This window comes from Chenopodium quinoa, unplaced genomic scaffold, assembly GCF_001683475.1.
Source record: "Chenopodium quinoa cultivar QQ74 unplaced genomic scaffold, ASM168347v1, whole genome shotgun sequence".
In the NCBI taxonomy this organism is placed as follows: domain Eukaryota; kingdom Viridiplantae; phylum Streptophyta; class Magnoliopsida; order Caryophyllales; family Amaranthaceae; genus Chenopodium; species Chenopodium quinoa.
Window position 1 is genome coordinate 1649005 of NW_018742959.1, and position 19863 is coordinate 1668867.

Sequence of the window (19863 nt, forward strand, 5' to 3'; positions counted from 1 at the left end):
TACTAAAATTATCTGTCTATTTTCCTCAAGCATGGAAAGTATTACCCGGTGGATTTCTTCAAGCATAGAAAACCATCAATTCATATGTCGACTTTCCTCAAGCATGGAAAGTACCATCCGGTAGATTACTTCAATCATAGAAAGCTACCAAAATCATCATTCGACTTTCCTCAGGCATGGAAAACATTTCAAAAAAACGTCATCTGGTGGATTCTTTCAAGCATAGGAAGCTACCAAACTCATTTGTCATCAATGCACTAGTGTCAGAGACGCATTCTACCCTTTACTCTTTTATTTCTAGAATTAACATTTTTCTGCAGATATCGGCGTATACAGAGTGATTTAGGATCGTAGAACGTCTTAAATCATTCTGTGTCCCTATTGACTACTTTGACTATTGTTTTCAAAACAAACGTTTCTACAAACTCAGTCAAAGTAGGGGCTTCTGTAGACACCTAAAAATGTCTCCCCGAAACCAAATTCGATGATGAACAACCTTTCACCGCCATTATTGGTCGGGTTGAGTACTTAACCTTGGAGTGATTTAATCCATATTTTCATTTCATAAACCAACCCAACTCCTATCCCATTTCCCCAAACCATAACTTATTTTCCTCTTTTTGTGCCTTTAAACCCAAAATCATTCATTTCGTGTCCTTTTTATAAAAACATTTAGTCTAGTTTATTTTGGTCCATAATATTGGTCCAATGAGTGAATAGGTGGATGGGGCTTGAAAAGATCTTTCCAACGATAAATTATAAGCCCAAATTCGATTAAAACGAATAAGTTATGACCAAAATATTAAACTAAGCCCAAACCAAACCTAAGCCCACCTTACCTACGACCCAATGATCATGTGGAGGGTCGAAAAGCTTTAATACTGATTTGGGTATTTTTATACCCGACCAAGTGGCCCAATCGGAAGCCGCCACGTGTCATAGGTAGAGGTGCCACTTGGACCTTTGAGATGGTGACACGTGGTAGGCAGCCGTCATTCCATTCTGGGATGATTGATGATCCAGAAAGGACCATTAGGAGGGCGTCACGCGTCACCCTAAGAGGCGCCCAAAAACCTTTTGAGCTCAGTGACACGTGTCACCCAGACATTGCTTCTAGAATGGCGGCCTTCAAGGGCCCAAACCTTGAGGCTCCGTTTTGCGGCGTGGCCTAATCCCTAGGTCACCAGATCCTAGGGAGGGCACACTTTTCCATGAGACCCTATAAATAGGGACAATTCCCTCATTTATGACAGGATACACAGAACACGAGAAAACACGTCACATTCACATTTATTACAGAGCTGTCGTTTTCAAGAAACAGACAACACCTTACCTGAGCTTGGAATCCGAGCAGATAACTTTATTTCCGCACGTTTTACTCCGAATACTTTACTAAATTAATCTTCGATGGTGAACCATCGACCATTCGGCGGTCCGTTTGCTTTGTAGGTATAGGCGCCCTTTGCTGAATCCAGTCTTAGTGTTGTAACTCTCCCAAGGGACCAAAACCGCCAAAACATTTGGCGCCGTCTGTGGGGAGAGTACCTCTGAGATGGCTTCACATGTCCCTGTACCGAATCCTGAGACCAATCGGCCTCTAGAAAACATAGTGGTCCAGACGGACAATGATTCAGGAGACGACGCTGATGTCGAAACCTATGTAGATCCTAACAGATCCCTCATCTTTAGAGGCTTTCGCAGTAAGGAATAGTGGGAGCGTCACCCTGACCAGGCAGGACCAAGAAAAATTGCTGGTCAGCCAAAGAAGCCCTCGGGGCGGACGGGTAATCCTTCCCAGGCGGCAAAATCAAACCCCGTTACTCGAGATGAACTCATGAAACTCCTGAGCAGTCTCAGGGGTGAAATCAAACAGCTTGCCTCCAAGAGGTCTCCTACTCCTAGAAAGAAGCAGTCGGCCAAGAAGCCAGCTCAAGCTGGAAAATAGAAGTCGGTCAGGGACCGCCAGTCGACTCCTCATCCTACCCCTACGGAGAAGGCTCGACCCCAATTTGAACTCACCAGGCTCCGTTTCCAAGAAACGGGCACAAGAAAGGTCATCCGGCACATACAGCCGGATGGTAGCAAGAAAATATTCTCTGATGCTCGACATTACATTGAGCAGAAGAAAACCCAGTTATCAGAGTCGACTTCAACGTCGACCTACCATGATAGCTTTCGGAATACCTCTGCGAGGTATTCCCAGTCTGTACATGAGACCCCAGAAAGCAGCCCAGGGGTTCAGTCTTGCCCTCATGTGATCCAGTCGGCCTAGTACATGGCTCCGCCTTTGTACCAGTCGCTTGCTTTACCTTACATGCAGCCTGCCCTCTTTAGAGGCCAGGCGGCATACGGCTATCAGCCGATGGACTGGCAGCTCAGGCTGCAACACCTTGGAGATCAACCCTCTGCCTTCTCAAGGCAAATAACAGAAGCCGAACAACTGGCCAAGGTTAAAAATGTTCTGGTTTGAACCTATGATGGGACCTCCAACCCGGAAGACCACCTGGTAGCGTACACCCACCTCATGTATTTACAAGGGTTGGATGATGCCGCATGGTGTCATTGTTTTCCAGCCACCCTGAAGGGCATAACCCAACAGTGGTTCAGCAATCTGTCGGCTGGTTGTATTAATAGCTTCAAGACGCTTGCGTCCTTGTTTGGTTCCAACTTCTGTATGAACATCCCTGCCAAAAAGACAAGCCTTGATTTGGGAAATGTACAACAGGGAGATAGAGAAGGCATGCTTTCCTATGTCAGGCGGTTCAATCTGGTACGAATCCAGATTCATGGGATGTCAGATGAGGTCGCCTTCATAGAATTCTTTAAGGGTCTGAAAGACGGATCTATTTTTAAGTATGAACTCGTCCGCAAATAAATTTTCACTCTGCAGGGAGCATTACGAGAGGCGGAAGCCTATATACAGGCGACTGAACTCTGCTCCTCTAATAAGCAGTCGGACTCTAAGAAGTCCGACCGACAGAAGGAGAGTCGGTCTGCTTATCCGGATCCTAAGCCAGAAGAGAGCAAAAAGAAAAAACAAATCTGGGCCATTGATAACTCTGACCAACTGGCCCAGAAGAAGAAAAAAGAGTGGAAACCGTACGTTCCAAGGTACGAGTTCCACAAGGACTGCTGCTCCATCCTCTTGGTAATCAAGGATTGGCTGACTCTTGAGAAGCCGACCCCTATGAAAGGTTCCGTAGAAAATTAGAACAAAAACAAGCATTGCCATTTCCATGAGGATGTCAGCCATGACACGAACGACTGCTTCAGTCTCAAGCGGGAGCTCGACCGTCTGGCCGACAAGGGACAACTGAAGTCCTATGTGAAGTCCAAAGTGACTTCCAAGGCAAATCCGGGGCAATCCAAGAAGAAGACTCCCCGACCTGCTGTGAATGCCGAAACTGATGAAGATCCGGTATACACAATATCAGGCTAATTTGCTGGGGGTGGCCCGACCATTCGGGGCACCAAGGACCATCTGAGAAAGATGGTCAACTCTATTGAAGAAGGAGAAGCGGCAGGCACATCCGCCTTCCCAAAAGTTGTCATCACTGAGCAGGACAGAGGCAAAGTCCGTCGGCTGCATGATGACCCTGTGGTCATTGAATGCAAGGTGGCCAACCAACTGGTTGATCGAATTTTGATTGACACAGGAAGATCCTCGAACCTTATTAGCCTCAAATGCTTATCCAATCTCAAATACAAACCGGATAGCATGATGCTTATCGAATTAACTTACCCGTCCGCCTGGGGAACATGGGAGATGGTCGGCACATGACCATCCGTTTCTTAGTGGTTGAAGAGCTCATAGCTTAAAACCTTATCTTTGGCCGACCCACTCGAAATGAGTGTAAGGCCATCATCATTATCCCTGCTCTCATGCTGCTCAAGTATAAGAAGGATGATGGAACAATCGGTTCCCTCAATGGGGACCAGAAGACGGCTCGAGAGTGTTATCTCTCGGACGTCAAGCCCGCGGCCGCAGCATCCGTCCAGGGCAAGCAAACAATCGACCTCGACGATGTCGAGGAAGAGTAGTCAGCCCCACCAGCTGGAAAGAAAAGAAAGACTGATAAGCTGGTGGTGGTCAAAAAAGAAAAAACAATAGCAATCACTGACCGAGGAACGGTCAGAAGACCTCCGTCCCCATCCTGCTGGCGAACACATTGATATCCCTCTGGACGACAGTCGGCCAGAGCGGACGGTTAAGGTAGGGACGGTTGCATTTGCTAAGCTAGGTGAGAGCCTGCACCAGATGCTGAGAGAATTCAAAGACATCTTTGCCTTTGAAGTGGAAGAGATGCCAGGCATCAGCCCGGATCTCGCTGTCCACAAACTCGCCGTGGATCCTAAAAAGAAGCCCATCCGGCAAAAGAAAAGAAACCATGGCGAGGTAAGAAGTCAGGCGGCAGCCGCCGAAGTTAAAAAGCTGTTGGATGCCAAGTTCATTCGGCCATGAAATTTCCCTGAGTGGGTAGCTAACGTCGTGTTAGTAAAAAAGCCGAATGGAACTTGGCGCATGTGTGTTGATTACACAGACCTCAACAAGGCATGTCCAAAGGATAGTTATCCACTGCCTAAGATCGACAGTCTGGTCGATTCAACAGCCGGACAGGCCCTGATGAGTTTTATGGACGCCTACTCAGGTTTCCATTAGATCCCCCTGTGGAAAAAAGATCAAGAAAAGACGGCATTTGTAACTGATCAGGGGTTTTTCTGTTATACGGTGATGCCGTTTGGTTTGAAGAATGTGCCTGCTACTTTCTAACGAATGATTAATACGGTCTTCATTAATCAAATCGGAAGGAATGTAGAGGCATACATTGACGACATGATAGTCAAATCCAAACAAAAGGCGGATCATCTTGCTGATCTCCAAAAACATTCGCCACACTCAGGCGGCATAAGGTCATGCTAAACCCAAAAAAGTGTGTATTTGGTGTTGAGTCTGGGAAGTTTCTTGGAATTTTGATTGACCAAAGGGGAATAGAGGCCAACCATGAAAAAAATACAGGCTGTAATCGACATGCAGTCGCCTCGTACTGTGAAGGAAGTGCAAAAGTTAACAGGTTGCCTGGCGGCCTTGGGGAGATTCCTTAGTCGGTCAGGTGACAAGTGTCTCTACTTCTTCCAGGCAATCAAAAAGAAGACCAACTTTGAATGGGGGGACGATGCAGAGGCGGCCTTTCAAAAGCTGAAAACTCATCTGCACTCTTTGCCGAGGATTGTTAGCCCTTTGTCCAAAGAGAAGCTCTTCATGTATTTAGCCGTCTTTGATCATGCCCTCAGTGTCGTTCTCTTAGCTAAAAGAGACGTCATCCAGCTCCCGGTGTATTTCATTATCCATGTTCTTAGGAACACAGAGCTTCGGTACCCCATGGTTGAAAAATTTTGCCGCCCTTTACATGGCCGTCAAAAAGCTAAAACCCTACTTTTTGGCTCATGCGGTAGAGGTCTATACTGACCAACCGATCAAGCGGCCACTTACAACCTTGGAGTCTTTTGGACGAATGCGTAAATGGATGATTGAAATACAAAGATTAGAAATCACTTACGAACCAAGGAAGGTAATAAAGGGGCAAGCATTCGCTGACTTTATTGTTGAAATGACAAGGCCGGTTGCACCGGACAATACTGACCAGGTTTGGAAAGTGTATGTGGACGGGAGCTCCACTACGAACGGCTGCGGTGCAGGGATAATCTGTCAATCTCTTGAGGGAGATAAGTACGAATATGCATTGCGGTTCAAGTTCCAGGTCTCTAACAATGAGGCCGAATGTGAGGCCCTGCTAGCCGGCCTTCGGTATTGCAAGGCGGTAGGGGCAAAGAAAATTAACGCCTACTCTGATTCTCAACTTGTAGTACTCCAGGTCAATGGAACGTACGAGGCCACTCATCCAACCATGATAATATATTTGCAGGCGGTCAAAAATGAAGTCGGTACACTTGAGGAGTTCCATCTAACTCAAGTGCTCAGATCTTCAAACAATCAGGCGGATGCTCTGTCAAAACTGGCATCATCCGCCTCCTGTGAAACGCCTCGGTCAGTTTTCTTGGAGGTCATGGAAAAGAGAAGTATATCTAATGAAAACCCCATTGGAATTATTGACCAAAGCTCAACCTGGACGGACAACATCCAAGCCTATCTTGCAGACGACGACACTCTCCCTGATTCACCTCAGGAGGCGGTTGTTCTGAAGAAGAAAGCGACAAACTTCGAGCTGAGACAAGGAGAACACTTTAAAACTGGTTTTTTGTAACCCCTTTTGAAGTGTGTTACCCAAGAGAAGAGTAAGGAAGTCCTCGAAGATTTGCATGCGGGTTTCTACGCCTCCCATATAGGCGGTAGGTCCCTAGCTGCCAAGGCCAGGCGGCTCTATTTCTGGCCTACTTTAGAGTTGGATGCCATGGAAATGGTTAGAAAATGTGACAAGTGCCAAAGGTTTGGCAAGCTCATCCATCGTCCGGCCACAGATCTTACGGCCATCCACAGCCCAATACCCTTTGCCAAATGGGGCATGGACATACTTGGGCCTTACACACCAGCACCAGGCGGCAAGCGCTACATATTGGTAACTGTAGATTACTTTACCAAGTGGGTAGAGGCGGAGGCGGTCAAAAACATCACGACTAAAGATGTTATCTCCTTCATATGGAGGAATGTTATCACTTGTTTCGGGGTGCCTATGCAATGGTTTTTGACAACGGACCTCAGTTTGAGACGCCTCAGCTCAAGACTTGGTTGGGAGACCGAGGGGTCTTAAGTTTCTTTGCATCAGTCGGCCGACCCCAAGCAAACGACCAGGTCGAAGCGTTCAACAAGTGAATCTGAGACGGGATCAAAAAGAAAATAGAGAGGGCTGGTGGCCTTTGGGAGGATGAATTCCCACACGTTCTCTGGCCTATCAGAACAACCGCCAAAGGGGCAACTGGAGAAACCCCATTCCTCATGGTGTATGGTGCAGAAGTTGTCTTGCCCATCAAACACTGTGAGCCAACTCTTCGAGTCATATTATATGACGAAGAGGTAAACTGGGAGGCCATGCGGCTACCATTGGACTCACTTCCAGAGCGCAGGGGCAATGCTGCCTTGTGCCATGAGATTTACCGTCTGAGAATGACTCGGGCCTACAACAAAAGAGTACATAAGTGTCCTCTCAAAGTGAGGGACTTTGTGCTACGGAAAATGGAGGCAGTCTGTAGGGTAGATGAGCAGGGAAAGCTAACCCTAAATTGGAAAGGCCCCTACCGAATCTATGATGAAGTAAGAGACGACACTTACCGACTGGAAGAACCAGACGGTAGGCGGCTGCCTTTAACTTGGAATGTAGACAACTTAAAAAAGTACTACTTCTAAGAATTTTTGTAATTACTTCAAAGTTCTGATTAATCAGAATATACCTTCATTTCGTAAACTTGTCTTCTTGCTAAATTTTTCAAATTATGCTAGCGTCGCCTATACAAAGTACGGACGACCACCCTATTTTTAGTGTCTATCCCAACAGCAGACGCCCCATTCCGTCTAAAGGAGCCGACTGCACCAAAGCAGTCGCCCCTACTAATTTATTTTCAAGTTAAGTCCAACACTTAACGGCTATTTACCATTTTTATAGGAGGCCAACGACCGGATATTAATAAAACAATAGAGGCCGATGGCCATAGTCTGCTCCAACTTGAGTATGACCGTCTGCTCCAACATGAGTCAGATAACCGACAACGTCCATTCGGGCGAATTCGTCGAGGAGAAGCATCTCCCATTTGGGTGGCACATTTCTCTACTAATACATCAAACGGCCCTACCGAATGCTAAACACGCATCCGAAGTTGTTTGAAAAAATCGAAAGTGAAATATAAAAGGCCGAAAGTCCTTCGAATTGTTCTAGTACAATTGAAGAGAGGTCACTATTTCATGATTAGAGGCTATCGAGGCATAAGGCCGGATGCGCCTCTTTTGCTCCGTGGCAAGGCAAGCGGATAACTTTTTCTTAATAAAAAAAGTTAAGTCCAAAAACTTAGCATTATGCGTCTACAAGGCATATGGCCGAATGCGCATGCTCTACTATTGGGGCAAACCAGGTGGAATACTTTCTCTAAACAAATAAGCTAAGTTAAAACTTAGCATTTAATTTTAACAAGGCCTATGGCCGAATGAAATTAAAGAATTGACTGCTCTGTATGGCCATCTGTCGCTTGGTTTGGGGCAATCACCATAGTAATTGATTGACTTAAAAACCATGCATACTCTTCTAAATATCAATAATTTCTAAGTCAATCAATTTAATCAACTGAAACCAATCGACATCTGCCAAGGGGTAAGAACATTCGCATACTATATGGGCTAAAATACTTAGCTTAAATTCCATGCATAAAGATAAGCTTTGAAAATTTTTAAAGCATGCATAAACACCAATATTAAAAAACCAGCCAAATGACCGAATGCTTCATAAAATTAAACAGCCGTCAAAATTGACGGCTGGCAAAATGTTAACTGGCCAAGCCAGGGAAATTGTTAAATTACCCGACCCCTTGGTCGGTAAAGAAAAATTCAAATACACGGCGCGCATGCCGAAAAAGTAAACATATGGCCATTCGGCCGCAGAAAGACAGGTAAAGCTTGAAGATCAGGGTGGCTTCTCAGCATCGGCATCCGCTTTGTCCTCCGGCGCATGCTCTCTATTTTCCGCATCCTCCTCCTGATCATCCTCCTCCTTGTCTCCAGACGACGAGCCGCTAGATGAGCTGGACTCCCCCGAGGCACTATTGGCAGCCGCATCCTTCTCGGCCACCTCTTGAACTTCTCTGAGGAGACGGGCATTGAACTCGTCATTAGCCTTATCAAACTGAACCTTCCAAGTTTCATAATTGGCAGACGCCTGAGCAGCCGCCTAGGCCGCACGCATGATGACTTCGTTATCGTTCATCATTTGTTTGACCAAGGCTTGTTTCTCCTCCTCCATCAAAGACCTATACTTGGTCCGGAGTTTCTCCTCCTCTGAGTCTCTTGACCGTCGCCTCCAGGGTAGCCGCTTTGGACTCCGCCTCCTTGAGGTTTTCCATCTTCTCGTTAAGGCCCTTGACCTGGTCTTGGAGCTCCCTTACCCGCTGCTTGGTCGCGTCCAAGTTCAGCTGAACTTGCAGGTTGGCAGACGCTTGGGAATACAACATATCAAGTGTCATAATCTCATTTTGAGCAATCTCAAACTGACCTTTGTCCAAAGTAGTGGTGGCCCGAGCATTCGCTGCCTTTACCTCCCTGGTCTTCTCGTTGAGGGGCCCTTTGAGACCACTAACGCGCAGCATAGCCTGCAAGCGCCTAGATCAAAGAAACTTGTCAGTAACCATTTGACAAAAATATGTACATAAATTAAGTTGTAAGGAATTGTACTTCTCAAAGAAGCGCCCGAATGTCGTCCAGGTCCAGGGTGAAGACTCCTCTAACGGTCGGCTTGTCCTCAGGGTCAAGCGTCCTAAGCATCCGCCTGGCCATTTAGAGGACAGTTGGCCTCGGTGGGGCATCTATCAAACAAATACAGCTAAGTAAAAAAATTAATATTGTGCCTTTTATGAAGTGCATGGTCGAATGGTCAGATGGCTTACTTCCATCTCCCTCGGCAGCTTCGCTGCCGCCTGCTGTGCCGCCAGTAGTGGTGAGTGGCGTTTTTCCACTCTTCGACGCTCGTTGAAGAGCGATCGACTTTGATGGGGGAAGAGGCGCCTGTCCCCTTCTTGACGGGCTTGGTGGCGACGTGTTTCCTCTGGTTTTGAGAAACGTCGCCAGCCGTCTGCTTTTGCAGCTTGGGGTCCGGATGAGAAGAAGGGGGGACTTTGATGAAGCACTCTAAAAAGAAGTCCAAGCGTGAGTCTGATAAACAAGAGTATGTGAACACGATTCATTAGGAATAACCTTTGCAGACTCATGACCTTAGGAGTGCCGCTTGGCAGCTGCTCATCCGCCTGTTTTATGTTTGAGTGGTAGAAGGCGGCAGAGAGGGATGATTTCTTGTGGGCCGGAAGCTTTGCAATTGCTTTATCTACAACAAGAAACCAAGCGTTAGCAAAGAAAAAAATAATCATAAGTAAGAAAAGGTAATAAAATCATGCGGCCAGCTACCTCTCGGCATTTCATTACTAAGCCCGCAGGCGGCTAAGTACGTCTCGTCCGAGAGCCACTCGAATTAGGGAATATAGCTCTGGGGGGTGACCTCCTTAACCCCCTTCTCTTTGTTTGTCCGGATGGCCACATAAATGAGGTCCCAGTCAAAGATCTCCTCTTGGGCCCGCCTGGGAACAGGCGGAAGAGCCTTTTTCCCAGCCAAGAGGCGAGGATACTGAGTCCAGCGGTTATACCACCTGTTCTTTTAGGCGTCTGGGGAAGAGACTATATAAAACATGGTCCGCTAGTCCTTCCATTTGTTCTCTTTCCCCAGCGTCATCATGTACCGGGTATGGCTAGTCAACGTAAACAAGTCGATACCACTCGGATTGGGCGTTCTGCTCAGATAGTGCATATGAGCAAACGCCTCAAAGCTGGGATCCACCTCCAGCATCTCGCAGGCGGCAACGTAGCCCAAGATATTTAACCAAGAGTTAGGGGCTAGTTGCCAGATACCCAACTGATATCCGTCCAAGATCCTCTCCACGGCCGGATGGAGAGGAAAGCGAAGTTCTTGTTGGATAGCCGGCTCATAGCAGTCGAAACACTAGTCACCATAAACAGCTATCTCAGGCCAGGTGACCGTGTCCTCAGCATCTGACACAGACAGAAGAAAACCTTGTCCTATGACATAGGTAGAGAGAAATTTGGGAAGATCATCCGCCATGATCTTCCGCCTGCCTTCCGGAACGTGGAGATAGTAGGGCGCACGTTCATGCCGCCTGGAAGCAGACGGCTCTGCCTAACCCTCTCCCTTCTTAACGGAGAGGGACTTTCTGGCAGCCTTTAAGTTTGACTGCGCCTCCTCTGATGTTGCCAGCACTATCCTCCCCCAGCTCATCATCATCCGGCACTGATCCACTTGGCCTAGGGTTCTCAAATTCCTCGTCGCACTCCTCTAAAAATGAGTCATTTGGAGTGCTGACAGTGCTAGGCGGGTCTCTGCTAACCTCAGAGACAGGCATCCTAATGGAGCTATCGAAATCGACAGTCTCACTGTCCGAATGGTAAAAGGTACTATCTGTTTAAGGTAATTTTACCCTGCCACGTGGCCCAATCAGAAGGTGCCACGTGTCAGCCCCATATTGGTCTAAAATGGACCAATCCCTGCTCGACACGTGTCATTCCCGAAATTAAGGGAAAAGGCGGCCTTCAGGCCCAAATCCTGAGAATGCCGCCAAACGGCGCAGCCCACCAATGATTAGGGTTCAATAACCTAATCAGGGGCACAATTCCCAAATACCCTATAAATAGGGAGATGTCCCTCATTTTGAGGACACGTTTTTACCATTTATTACACATTTTACTCTTTGATAGAGACATTATGAGCTTGGAATCCGAGCAGATCCCCACCTAAATTTCCGCACCTTTTTTCTCCCTTCAAGTTTCTAACTTGTGCGTCGGAGGCGGAGCACCACCCAACTGGTGTCTCGGTTTGTTTTGCAGGTACAGCTCACCCAGGATCAGTCTTCGTGCTGTAACTCTCCCGAGGGACAAGAAAACCCAAAACATTTGGAGCCGTCTGTGGGGAGAGTACCTCGAAGATGGTTCAAGAGTTTGTACCACCCCCTAACCGTCTGGGCGAAGACCCAGAAGTCTTTACAGACCACGAGGAGGATGAGGATCCTCAGGTCGAAACCTCTACAGCCGAGGACGGCTCTCTCAGAGTCAAGCGCATCCGGCCCAGAGAGACTCTGTAGCGGGGCGCCTCTCAGGCAGGTCCGAGCAGACCTTCTGGGCAGCCGGAAGGGGCAACCCAAATGGCAGCTGGATCGGCCCCTGTCACCCGAGACGAACTCATGAGGTTCATGACGAGTTTCAAGGGTGAAATTACAAAGCAGATCACCAACAGCCCTGAGGATCCTCCAGAGAAGGGGAAGTCAGTTAGAAACCGGCAGCCCACCCCTCACCCAAAGTAGAAGGCAGCCGGGACCATCGATTGGTCGAAAATTCTCCTTCCTGAGGGGAACACCAATAACCCTCGCCGGCCTCATCAGCCGGTGAGAAGTAAAAAAATCAACTCTCGATGCCCTGGAGATCATCAACCGGAAGAGAAATCAATCGCTGTCTGAGTCGGCTTCAACGTCGAACTTTCCAGACAGCTTCAACAATATTTCTGCAAGGAGTGCACCCTCCTTGCATGAGAGTCAGACAGGCGGTAATACCGTCCATTCTGGCCCTCATATGATTGGAAATGTACCGTATGTGCCTACTCAGGCTTACGGACAGTATCCTCCTCACTTCATGCAGCCAACCTTCTTTGGGGGTCAGGCGGCATATCCAAATGTCCAGCCATTGGACTGGCAGCTTCGGCTGCTGCGCCTAGGTGAACAACCTTCCGCGTTCACTCGGGAGATAACCGAGGCGGCTCAGCCGGCCAAGGTTAAGAATGTGTTGGTTGGTACCTATGATGGTACCACCAATCCGGAAGACCACCTCATGGCTTACACCAACCTCATGTATCTGTAGGGGTTGGATGATGCCACTTGGTGTCGATGCTTCCCGGCTACATTGAAGGGCATTTCCGAACAATGGTTTGGCAACCTGCTAGCCGGGTCTATAGACAGCTTCTGGAAGCTTGCCTTCCTGTTTGCTTCCAACTTCTCAACAAACATCCCTGCTAAGAAAACATGCCTTGATTTGAGCACTGTTAAGCAGGGAGAGAGAGAAGGGCTGCGCTCATATGTCAGGCGGTTCAACCTGATCAGAATTCAGATTCAGGGACTGTCTGATGAGGTAGCTTTTACAGACTTTTTTAAAGGTCTGAGAGACGGGTCGACCTTTAAGTTCGACCTAGTCAGAAAAGAGGCTTTCACCCTACAGGCGGCCCTGAGGGAGGCGGAAAGCTACACTCAAGCTACCAACCTCTGCTCGCATGGTAGCTAGTCGGACTCCAAGAAGTCTGACAAACAGAAAGACAGCCGGTCAGCTCAGCCTGCTAAAAAGAAAGAAGAGAGCAAGAAAAGAAAATAAGTCTGGGCGGTTACTGATTCTGACCAGCCGTCCCAGAAAAAAAAGAAAGAGTTTAAACCGTACGTCTCCAAGTACGAGTTTAACAAAGATTGCAACTCCATCCTCATGGAGGTAAAGGACCGGATGTCCATTGAGAAGGCGAATCCTATGAGGAGTTCTGTCCAGTCACGGAACAAAAATAAATTTTTTCAGTTCCATGAGGAGGTCGGCCATGACACCAACGACTACTTCAGTCTTCAGCGTGTGTTGGACCATCTGGCTGAGAAAGGGTTGTTGAAGTCCTACATTTCAATGTCCCCTGCCGGGGCAAAAAAGAAAAACAAGGGTCAGTCCTCCAAGACTACCCCCCAACCTGCTAGTAGCTCGGATACCGATAAGGAGCCGGTCTACACTATAGCAGACGGGTTCTCATGCGGTGGCCCTACCATCCGGAGCACCAAGAGCCATCAACGAAAGATGGACAAAGATGATGATGAACAGGCGGAAGCCAGCTCCTCCTTCCCAGACGTCTTGATCACTGAGAAGGATAGGGGCAGCGTTCGCCGCCCGCATGATGACCCGGTGGTCATTGAATGTAAGGTTGTTAATCAGCTGGTTGGACGGATCCTTATAGACACCGGCAGCTCATCAGACATAATCAGTCTCCGGTGCCTGCAAAAGTTGAAATACAACGTCAACAGCATGCATCCGGTCACCCACCCCTTGGTTGGTTTTAGGGGTGGGATGGTCTACCCAGCCGGGAGAATTGACTTACCCATCCGGCTGGGAGTGAAAGGCCAGGGACGACATATTGTCGTCAGATTCTTGGTCGTTGAGGAGTTGACCGCTAACCCTCAACGTAGCCAAGGCAGTGATCATCCCTTCCCTCATGCTCATCAAGTATGAGAGGGATGACGGCTCTGTTGGTTCCTTGAATGGGGATCAGAAGACGGCCTGAGAATGTTATCTCTCAGCAGTCCGAGATACCGTGGCCCCAGGCGGTCAGGAACCAATAGACCTTGATAACGTCAAGGATGCCGACCCACCTCCTGCCCCATCAGCAGCCGGAAAGAAAAGAAAGGCTCCTCTGCTGGTGAAGGTGAAAAAAGAGAAAAAATAGCAATCACTGACCGGTGAACGGTCAGATGAGCTCCGTCCCCAACCGGCTGGCGAAAGCATTGATTTCGTACTGGACGACAGCGGTTCAGAACGCACTATTAAGGTTGGGACGGTTGCTCATGCTACCTTGGGTGCAAGCTTGCACCTTCTGCTGAAAGAATTCAAAGACATTTTTGCCTTTGAAGTGGAAGAGATTCCAGGCATCAGCGCGGATCTTGCTGTCCATAAACTCGCTGTGGACCCCAAAAAGAAGTTCATCCGGAAAAGAAAAGAAACCACGGCGAGGAAAGAAGTCAGGCGGCAGCTGCCGAAGTCAAAAAGATGCTAGACGCTAGGTTCATTCGGCCTTGTAATTTCCCCGACTGGGTGGCCTATGTGGTCCTTGTGAAGAAACCGAATGGGACCTAGCGCATGTGTGTTGATTACACAGACCTCAACAAGGCGTGTCCAAAGGATAATTATCCGCTTCCAAAGATCGACAGTCTGGTCGATTCTACAGCAGGTCACGCCTTGATGAGCTTTATGGATGCCTACTCCAGCTTCCATCAGATACCCCTGTGGAAGAAAGATCAAGAGAAGACAGCCTTCGTCACTAATCAGGGGCTATTCTGTTATACTGTGATGTCGTTTGGCTTGAAAAATGCGCCTGCCACTTTCCAACGGATGATTAATACGGTCTTCATTAATCAGATTGGGAGGAATGTGGAGGCGTACATTGATGATATGATAGTTAAATCCAAGCTACAGACGGATCACCTTGCTAATCTCCGAGAAACATTCACCACCCTCAGGCGGCATAAGGTTATGTTAAATCCTAAGAAATGCGTCTTCGGTGTTGAGTCTGGGAAGTTTCTCGGATTCCTGATTGATCAAAGGGGGATAGAGGCTAACCCCGAAAAGATACAGGCGGTGATTGACATGAAGTCACCCCGCTTTGTTAAGGAAGTTCAGAGACTCGCCGGTTGTTTGGCCGTCCTGGGGAGGTTCCTCAGCCGGTCAGGTGACAAATGCCTCTACTTCTTCCAAGCAATCAGGAAGAAGACCAGATTTGAATGGGGGGATGATGCTGAGGCGGCGTTCCAGAGGTTAAAAGAGCATTTACATTCTCTGCCTAGGTTGGTCAGTCCTTTGCCTAGGGAGACGTTGTACATGTATTTAGCCGTCTCAGACCATGCCCTCAGTGTCGTTCTCCTTGCTGAGCGAGACGGCGTGCAGCTCCCGATTTACTTCATTAGCCATGTTCTTAAAAATGCTGAACTCCGGTACCCCATGTTTGAAAAATTTGGCCTCGCTTTGTATATGGCATTCAAAAAATTAAAGCCTTACTTTTTGGCACATCCGGTGGTGATTTACACGGACCAGCCACTCAAGCGGCCAATGTCTACCTTGGACTCATCCGGGAGAATGTTGAAATGGGCTATTGAAATGCAGAGCCTTGATATCACTTACGAACCAAGAAAGGCAGTGAAAGGTCAGGCGCTTGCCGACTTCATTGTGGAAATGACTCGTCTGGTGGCTCCGGATAATCTTGATCAGGTTTGGAAAGTGTACGTAGACGGGAGCTCTACAAAGAACGGATGTGGTGCAGGCGTAATTTATGAGTCTCCTGAAGGAGACAGATTTGAGTATGCACTACGCTTCAAATTTCAGGCCTCTAACAATGAGGCGGAATATGAAGCCCTGCTAGCCGGCATTCTCATGTGTAAGGCGGCAAGGGCCATGAAAATTGACGCCTACTCTGATTCTCAATTGGTTGTTAGCCAGTATGAGGGAAGCTACGAGGCCACTCATCCGGCTACGATTAAATATCTTCAGGCAGTCAAAGAAGAGACCAAGGCACTTGAGGAATTCCGGCTGAATCAGGTGCCTAGGTCGAAAAACAACCAGGCGGATGCATTGTCAAAGCTGGCATCTTCCGCCTGCCATGATACGCCTCGGTCAGTCTTCTGGGAAGTTCTTGAAAAGAGAAGCATCTATGAGGATCCCGTTGGAATTCTAGACCAAAGCTCTACCTCGATGGATGGCATCCGGGCCTATCTCTCAGACGGCACACTTCCTGATTCGCCACAGGAAGCAGCCGTCCTGAAAAAGCGAGCTGCAAGATTCGAGTTGAAAAATGGAGAACTCTTCAAGGCGGGGTTTCTAAAGCCTTTGTTGAAGTATGTCACCCCAGAAAAGGGGAAAGAAATTCTCGAAGACTTGCACTCGGGATTCTGCGCCTCTCACATAGGCGGCATGTCCTTAGCCGTCAGAGCCAGACGACATTACTTTTGGCCCACTCTTGAGGCTGACGCCAAGGAGTTGGTGAAGAAATGTGACAAGTGCCAAAAATTTGGCAAACTCATTTACCGTCCGGCTACTAATCTGACGGCCATCCACAGCCCAATCCCGTTTGCAAAATGGGGCATGGACATTCTAGGTCCTTACACGCCTGCTCCAGGCGGAAAGTGCTATATCTTAGTGGCTGTGGATTACTTCACTAAGTGGGTTGAGGCTGAGGCGGTTAAAAACATCAAGACCTCATACGTAATTTCCTTCATCTGGAAGAACATTATCACCCGGTACGGGGTACCCATGTCTATGGTTTTTGATAATGGTCCTCAGTTTGAGACGCCTCAGCTAAAAACTTGGTTGGAGATCAGGGGATCTCAAGCTATTTCGCATTTGTTGGCCGGCCCCAAGCAAACGGCCAAGTTGAAGCTTTCAACAAACTCATCTCAGACAACATTAAAAAGAAAATAGAAAGAGGTGGTGGCTTATGGGCTGAAGAATTAATCCATGTCCTGTGGGCTATCCGGACAACAGCGAAAGGGGCAACCGGTGAAACCCCATTTCTCATGTTTACGATGCTGAAGCCGTCTTGCCCATCGAACATTACGAGCTGACTCTCAGAGTCATGCTGTATGATGAAGAGGCAAACTGGGAAGCAATGTTCCTGGCATTGGATTCACTCCCAGAACGCAGGGGCAATGCCGCCTTGCGTCATGAGATTTACCGTCTGAGAATGACGAGAGCCTACAACAAAAAAGTACACAAGCGTCCCTTGAAAGTTGACGACTTAGTGTTACGAAAAATGGAGGCAACCGGTAGGGCCAATGAGTTGGGAAAGCTAACCCCAAATTAGGAAGGCCCCTACCGGATCTATGAAGAAGTAAGGGACGGCACCTACCGCCTGGAAACTCCAGACGGCAAGCGCCTGCCTAGAACTTGGAATGTAGACAATCTAAAAAAGTACTACTTCTGAGAATGTAAACGTTTTGTAAATAGTGAGTCAGTTAATGAAGATTCAGACTTTGTTTATCCAGGAAGATTCATCATTTACCTAACTAAGTTCGATACTTGGTGAAGGTTTCATTTGTTAGTCCGCCTGGGTAATACTCGGATCTGTTGTTTATTTAAATTTGATACTTTGTTTATTCAACGGCTTGACTATCCGCCTGGGTAATACTTAGACGGATTCTCCATTTATCTAACTAAGTTTGATACTTAATATGATCAAATATTTGTCTGTCCGTTTGGATATTACCTAGAGAGACTCGTATGCTTAAAAAACTAAGTTCGATACTTAGTTTAAATTCAACACTAATTAAGAAACTAAGCACAAAAACGTTTAGTGGCTACACAACCGGTCTCAAACAGGACCAGAGGCTAAAATGGCCGGATGGTTTCTATTTTTATAAAATCGCCTGTCCCAACATGGACAAAGCCATCCGGCAACACCCCTCCGAGTCCAATCGTCGCAGAGAACAGATTATCTGTCGGTTCTACGTATCCATACAGACAGCAAAAATTGAACAACCAAATTGGTCAACTCATAGCCGTCTGACTAAAATAACCTACGAAGAACGAATAAGTTCCTAAATACCGGATGCCCATAGGTATCAGTCGGTAACCGGCTGAAGTTCTCACTTAGGTTATTTATTTTAAAATTGCACCTCACCCCAATTGGGGCAAGAGTTCAATGGCTATGAAATCTCTACCTAGACGGGCATAAGCCGTCTGCGTAGTGACTGAAACGCCTGTTGGTGTACGGCTGTGCACTTGGTTTTGGGCAATCACTACTGTGATTGATTGACTTACAAACATATCATGCTCTTTGCAGCATCAGACGTTTTCAAGTCAATCAACCAGCTCCAATTGAAACCAATCACACAGCCGTTCAGGGGCAAGGACAGCCGGACTACTGATTCGTTAGGCAAGAAATCACCGCATGCTTTTGATAAGTTAGGCAAGAAAACGCCGCATGCTTTCGACAAGTTAGGCAAAAATTAAAATTTGCAAAAAATAAAAATTCAAATGCTAAATGATCAAAACCGACCTAGTCGGTGCAATTCACAAAAGTCCATCCAACCAAACGGTTGTAATGGATCAAATGTTAACCGGACCCCGTTCGGGAGAAAGAAATTGTTAATTAACCCGGCTCCATAGCCGGTAAAAACAAAAATACTCGGCACGCAGGCCGGAAAAAGCAAGTTTTGGCATACAACCGCTGAATAAAAATTAAAAAAGCAAACTGGCATACTGCCGCTGAGGGGTCACTTCTGGCTTGCGAACGGAGCCTCCTGGTTCTCCCTCTTCTCCTCATCATCTGAGGGAATTTGGTGCGCTTCGCTGGGACCAGGAAGCTTAGGCGCGGTTGGTTCATTGTTGCTGAGCCAGGCTTCAAAGGAGGCAGGCTCTGGCTCACCTTGCTCTCTCAAGTACACCACGTACTCGACATAGCCGTGTGCCATTGCCCAGATGCTATAATCAGCTTCTGGATACAAGGCAGCCCAAGCAATCTTCATACGGGCGTCGTTGTCAACATCACTCTCAGCAACAAGGCGGTTTTGCTCCGCCTCTAGGGTTGTTGCAAAGTTTTTCTGAGCTTGAGCAGCATCCTTCTCCAGCCTCTCAACCTTGGCTTTTAGTTTGCCAAGGTCCGCCAGGGCCTTCTTGAGTGCCTCATCAGCCTGCTTGGCGCTCTCGTCTTCCTTCTTCTAGGCCTCCTCCGCCCCCTTCTTGGCCGTCTCAGCATCCGTTGCCCGCTGGTCGGCCGCCTTCAGATCTAGCTCCAGCTGCTGGATTTTAAACGCCTGTGTCATAATTATTTCTTTAGTTTCAAGTTCATTTACGATAGTCGAGTGTAAAGAAATATTATCAGTGTCTATGGCGGACTTCTTGGCCCTTTTTAACTCTTCCCATTTGCGGGAATAAGGACGTTTGTGCCCGTCCACCCGCAGCATGGCCTGCAAAAGCAAGTGGTATAAGAATTACAGGCGAGATAATTACTTGAAAAAAAAATAAAATTGAATTGACAAGTTTCTTACCTCAGCCAGAAGGGATAGAATGCGTTCAAGATTGAACGTCTCTATCCCAGGGATATTTTCCTTATCCCTCTTCTGGACGGCATCCAGCATGACCTTAGCGTGCTTCTGGACGTCTTGCCAGCGGGGAGATTGATCTGCACCACAATCAACACGTGATGAGTGCGAAACTAAGGAAGCACCCATCTGCTGCCGACCGTCTGAGGATGACGTCTGTTGGGAGTGGGATTTCACCCGTAAAGGCCGCCCCAACTCAAGCGGGGATTCAAAAGGGTTCTTACCTTCAGAGCCGGCCAATCAGGAAACGCTTGCAGGCGTGATGAACCCCGC